General features: G+C 32.7%; 1 protein-coding gene across 1 annotated transcript in view; it reads left to right on the top strand.

Moving 5' to 3' along the window:
* The first annotated feature begins 1,911 nt into the window (after positions 1-1,911).
* Positions 1,912-6,000, top strand: part of LOC126979752 (octopamine receptor 1-like) — an 84,470-nt gene continuing 80,381 nt past the window's right edge. Inside the window, exon 1 of the mRNA XM_050829265.1 lies at positions 1,912-1,967. The gene's annotated coding sequence lies outside the window, so the exon portion shown is untranslated. The remainder of the gene's footprint in view (positions 1,968-6,000) is intronic.

Below are 6,000 nucleotides of genomic sequence, written 5' to 3'. Positions count from 1 at the left end.
GAGCCACGCATATACTGTCGCAGTCCTATATACTCGTACACCTTCATCCACAAGCACACAGCCGGTCCTAGGTTCGAGTCTCCTTAGGAGACGCCCCGCGACTGTTGTTGCGTAGTCTTTGCGGCTTCCACGTCCTGTTGCTGTAAAAGCCAGGGTTAACAGCATAGAGGAGGTTTTTACTCGGTATGGGGTGTCCGCTTGCTTGGGGCGTAAATACGTAACCGTATTTTCCTCCTCTTGAAAACAAAAATATTATTCACCTTCATTCAAACTCAAATTGTACTGTAAATTGGTTTAGTGCAATAATTAAGTAATTTTAGTCCAGATTGGGCTCATATACTCGTATCCTCCCCTCTCCCTCCCTTTCCCCACATACTTCTACTTTTTTATGAAAATAAAAGAAGAGACAAGCAGGACGTTTATCTGATGGTAATACGCCCTGCTTTACATTGCAGTGCAGCTCAGGATTCTTGCAAAACCCAAGATTTCTGAGTGCCACTACAATTGCGCTCGTCACCTTGAGATATAAGATGTTAGGTTTCATTTGCCCAGTAATTTCACTAGCTACGACCCCCTTCAGTCCAAAACACAATAATGTTAACACATAAAAAGATAGAACACACAAAAATAGAAATCTCGTGCGATTACCAATTCCGCGTTTATCTAGGGGGCAAAGCCAAAATCAAAGCCTAAATAGAGCACGACAATACTTCAAACCCGCCCACATTCTAGCGCTCTACAAAGCACAGGTCCGGCCACATATGGAGTATTGCTGTCATCTTTGGTCTGGTGTACCCCAGTATCAGCTTGATCCATTTGACTGCGTGCAACACAGCAGCGCCAATTGGCAGTGACCCAGGGCTCAGCTGGATCACTTGGCACTGCGTAGAGACGTCGCTTCATTGTGTGTCTTCTACCGCATTTATCACGGAGAGTGTTCCGAAGAGCTGAATCACCTGATTCCTGCCGCCAAATTCCACCTTCGTACGACACGCCACAAATTATGATATCACCCCCACCATCTGGATGTGAGGCAGTCCTTAAAAGTGTTATTTACAAGGAACTTTCTTCCACGTACTACAAAGCTGTGGAATGAGCTTCCTTGTGCGGTGTTTCCGGGACGATACGACATGGGTACTTTAAAAAAAGGGCGTACACATCCCTTAAAGACCGGCAACGCTTTTGTGATTCCTCTGGTATTACAAGGGAATGTGGCCGGCAGTGATCACTTAATACCAGGTACCCGTATGCTCGTTTGTCCTCCTTTTCCTTAAAGTATGATTTACAATTTTTAATAAAACAATCTTCATCTTTTCTATAACTATATTATATTTCTATTGTATTCCTACTGACAATTGAAATAAAATAAACATAAGCTTCTCCATGGTTAAGTGGAAAAAAGGGAGGCAGAAAAAAAATCTTAAAAGGGACCCCCCTCCCAGGCGCAAAAATTCTTTCATTCCATACTGCATGTAATGCCGATTTCTTTCATTCTTTATCTATCGAGTGGTATAATTTTTCATTAGAAGTGGAAAAAAGACATGTTACTATTAAACCAAACTGATTTTGTTACTATATCTTTTTCGAATCATTTAAAGATCTTTTTTCATTTCAAAACACAAAATCGAAGACCATAATACAAAAAAAATTGTTACATTGTTAGTTATGGTTTCTAATCACTTAATCGCTATTATTCTGTGTAGTTTTCCAATAACTCTTTTCATAAATAGTACCTTGAAAGTTTGCAATAAACTCTTCAGTGAAAGCTCGTTCAGAGCTTTCAACATTACAGCGACGGCGGCAGTAAAACTCCAAGCACATTTGAGGTCAGACGCGTTTACTTTCAGGCACTGTTGCCTACAAAGTTACCGAGAAAATAAGTTACATTCTGAAAGACGATATGTGTAAAGTTTGACGTTTATCTAAAAGCTTAATTAAAATGTGAGTTTCACTTGGGATTGTTATACGTGAGTATTTTATTAATTTAGTTTTTATTATAAGCCGAGTGTAATTTATCTAGTGTTTTATACTAGGTATTCCAAATATAATTAGTTACCAAAACATTTATCACAAAAGTATGAAACATTTTAAACACGTTAAAATAAAGAATAGAAAATCATTCTGAAAAATAAAGAGTTTGCTTTATAGAATTTTATTCATAATGAAAAATTCTAAATAAAAATTAATTTTTAAAAAGCATGCTAGATATAAAGTTTTGATTGTTTATTTGAGCAACTCACAAATCATAGTCTTCTTCGTCATAAGCAGGAGATAATTCAATAACAAGTTACTACTGCATACATAATAATTTGAAACCACGTTTTAATTATATTATTGGACATTTTATAACTAAAAAATAAAATCTTTGAGTATTACAATAAAAATTACTATATAAAAAAATAAAAATGAATTGTGAAAACGAGCAAATGACAAGTATAAATCAATCTCATGGTATTTCGTTAGTTATTTAAAATTACCTGAAAATAACCGCGTTTTATGTCAGATTAGTTTTGGATAGTGAACTGACCTACCTGAAAATAGCTGCATTGTAGGCCAGATTAATTTTGGTTGGTGGAAGTACAAAAGTAGAATTGTTTTTTTTTTCTTTTTATCCTTCAAGGGTCGTTTGATTGAAAATTTATAGCAAATATAGAGAATCTATGCTACCGTTAAAATTATTGTGTAAAAGAAAAAGATCTAAGACATTCCTTCTCTCCGCCAGAGGAATGACGACGTAATATTTTAATCCTTGCTAGCTTGAGAACTGTTTCACTAAAGAGTCTTAATAGGACATTTTATGGATACCTGCACAAAGCGTCTTTGCACACTCACTCAATACTCTTTATAAATTATGATGTGACTGCAAACTACTATGCAGTACTGTAAGATGGAGCGTTTGGAAGTACAGTTATAGGTATATATATATACCTAAGCTTCCATAGATATATATTATATAGAATTGTTTTTGACAACTGGACCAAAAGCGTATCATAGGTACCAATTTATTACGTACCAGTATACAGGCAGAAACGTTGTATAGAATACTTTTCTATCGTGTTCATTTCGTTATTGTTAGATCATTAAATATTTAGACTCATACAAGATAGTATACATAATTATATTTATTAACTTATAAAAGCCTATTATAATATAAACGATTACTAATTTATCTCTCTATCTCGTACCATGTCTTCCTTTTCTTTTTTTGGCGTCTAATGGGCACCAGTTTGTGATTATACTGCTCCATCTTTCTTTACTTTTACATCTGATTTTACAACGAGTGCACAAAACGAACCATTTTTATTCGAAACTTTTAGCAGCCCGAGCCGAAGGCGAGTGCTGATAGTAATGTCGAGGATAAAAAGGTTTTGTGGACGAGTTATAAACTCTCCTTTTTCATTTCGATTGCGAGGAAATAAAACAGAAGTATAATATGGACATTTTTAACAATTTTAGCAAATTTAAAGATAATTTAAAAATTAACGCACGAAACAACAAGACCTGTTTCCCGTCGCTTTTTTTTTAAATCTTCCGACATTGATATTAGGCTTGGGCTCCAGACCTATACAGCCTACTATTAAATTAATTTGGTAGTATATATTTTTTTAAGTAATTAAATAACCTACCGTATTATAATTTAAATTTTAATATCTTTTATGTCTTAAAAAACACATGAGGCAAATAAATTAAAGTACATATTGAAAAATAACAAATTCTATCTCTGAACTTTTTATTGTGTTTGGCTATATGGCTCATTTTCTTAGCCTTAATATACATTAACCTTAATATAGACATTTAAGAGTAGATCCTTTTGTGCACTTGTGCAGAAAAATCGATTCTGTGCAGCCTATATCGTGTACAAATAAGCAATTTCACAGCATGAGGAGTGAAAATGTAAACTTCACAATTATATTTCGTTACTTTCGTTTCGTCTCTTAGTTTAGTCTTCTTTTGTATTGCATTCTTCTTTATTTTGTGTTTTATTTTAATACTTAGTAAGTTTCTTTCCATATCTCTTTGTGTCACTTTTAGTCAATAGGTAATAATTTATATTAAAACTATTAATAAGCCGTAAAGTTATTTTAAAATCTGCCAAAAGTAATTCACATAGGTCTCTGCGTTTAATTTGTTAAATTATAATAATTTGTTTTTATTTTCCTCAATTCCACTTCTCAATTGTATTGCGGCTCTCAATATCCTATTAAATTATTGATCTTACCTCGTTTTTCAAACGTATTTTGGACCGGTAGATTATGAAAAATCTTAAAACAACTACAAAAAAAATGTTCTTAATATGGTTTTTTTGGAATAGTTTTTAAACGGACTGAAAAACGCATTATTCATTCAAAAGAAATTGCAGTTTGAAATTTATAAAATAGGGATTTATTTAACATTTATCAGACATCTGAACACAGAACAGCTAGCTCTTTGAGTTCGAAGAACACAAAATAGTTTTAAGTACTATTTAAAGCGTTAAGGTATTTAATTAGCGAGAAGTTGCAGGGATGACCTTTAGGGTCAACCATGTTCTTATTTTTTTAAATTATTTAGTATTTTCTTTGATTAAAGCGAGTTTTACACCTTTCAAATAAAATACTTATTAAATGACTAAAACGCATATAATTGTAACGGTATGTTTCTGGGTAAAAATTACATTTTAGTTGTGATTTTGTATATCATAACGTTTCGTGACCTTTCTAGGGCACGTTTCACTATGGTTAACAGTCGTCGAGTCGGAAAAGTATTTGTCATACTTGTCGTTGTTATGCAAAAACCTAATATAAAAAAGGATAGTTATAACACGCATATTATTCCTTTAAAAAAGTATTTTATTTAAATCAAAATAATTTTACAATCTCATTCCTATGCCTAAGGTATTCATTAGCTGAAAATGTTAGGCACGTAAAGAAATCTCGTCCCTTTAATAAAATCTTTTCTAAAGAATTACGCTGTACCGTAATTTTATTTTGGCTTAATGATTTTGATTTCTTTATGTTTAAAGAAATGATTTTGCCTGTAAATTTAACACAACATAATATTCAAATTATTATTATGATTTTATTTCAATTTGTAACTCATGAAAAAATAATTATTTGTGTGACAGTATAAGCACGAATTCGAATAAATGAAATAATTAAACATTTTACTTTTTACCAACTCTTCGATAAAGTTAAGCTTTAAGGAAAATTAGCAAGAAACTCATTGTAACAACATTATAAAGTTTGATAATTATAATCAAAACATTATCTATGCAAAGTGATGCAACAAAAATAATCGTTTGAACATAGGTACCTACTAATAGTAAAAAAAAAATCTTAAAAATACCTCATGAATTACTCAGTATGCTTGTTATTTTAAGTGATATCCTTCACTTCTGGTATTAATATACAAGAAAACCACAACCTGAGAGTTTAACAAGACTTAGCAAGATTTACAAACCGTGCGTCACTCGAACGGTAGGCGCAGTTGAGTTTGAGTCCCGCATTGTCCATAAATTTTGGTACAAATTAAGTTTGTATACCGTAAAAGGCATAAAAAGGCATTTATTTTCTCAAAATTGATTCCTTTAGAATTATTTTTGATGTCATTTCTAATAACTACTAGATACTACTACCGCTTCGGAAACAAATGGCGCTCTGAGAGAGAAGAAGCGGCGCAAGAAACTCTCCCAGCATTCTTTTTTTGCGCTCTTTTCAATAAAAATATACAATATTGTACAGTCATTTCTATTGCTATAAAATAATCACAATCTAGTCCCAGGCTGTCCGATCATTTAGAAATTCAGTAGTGGAGTAGATGCATCAATCCAAAAGTTTAAATTTGTGAAAATCCAGGGTTCTTGGTAAGTATAAGTTTAAAGGCGAATGGCAGGTTTCTGTGGAAGTCTCGTACACCAAAAAAAAGTCGTGTCGAAACATGAAATATTTACATTTAATAGATCATTGTATAAGAATATGTGGCATTAATTTTCTTTTTTTTTATAAAGGTGGGAGTCATAAG

This window comes from Leptidea sinapis, chromosome 4, assembly GCF_905404315.1.
Source record: "Leptidea sinapis chromosome 4, ilLepSina1.1, whole genome shotgun sequence".
Classification (NCBI taxonomy): Eukaryota; Metazoa; Arthropoda; class Insecta; order Lepidoptera; family Pieridae; genus Leptidea; species Leptidea sinapis.
Note: the sequence above shows the minus strand (reverse complement) of the source record. Positions and strands in the feature narration are given on the sequence as shown.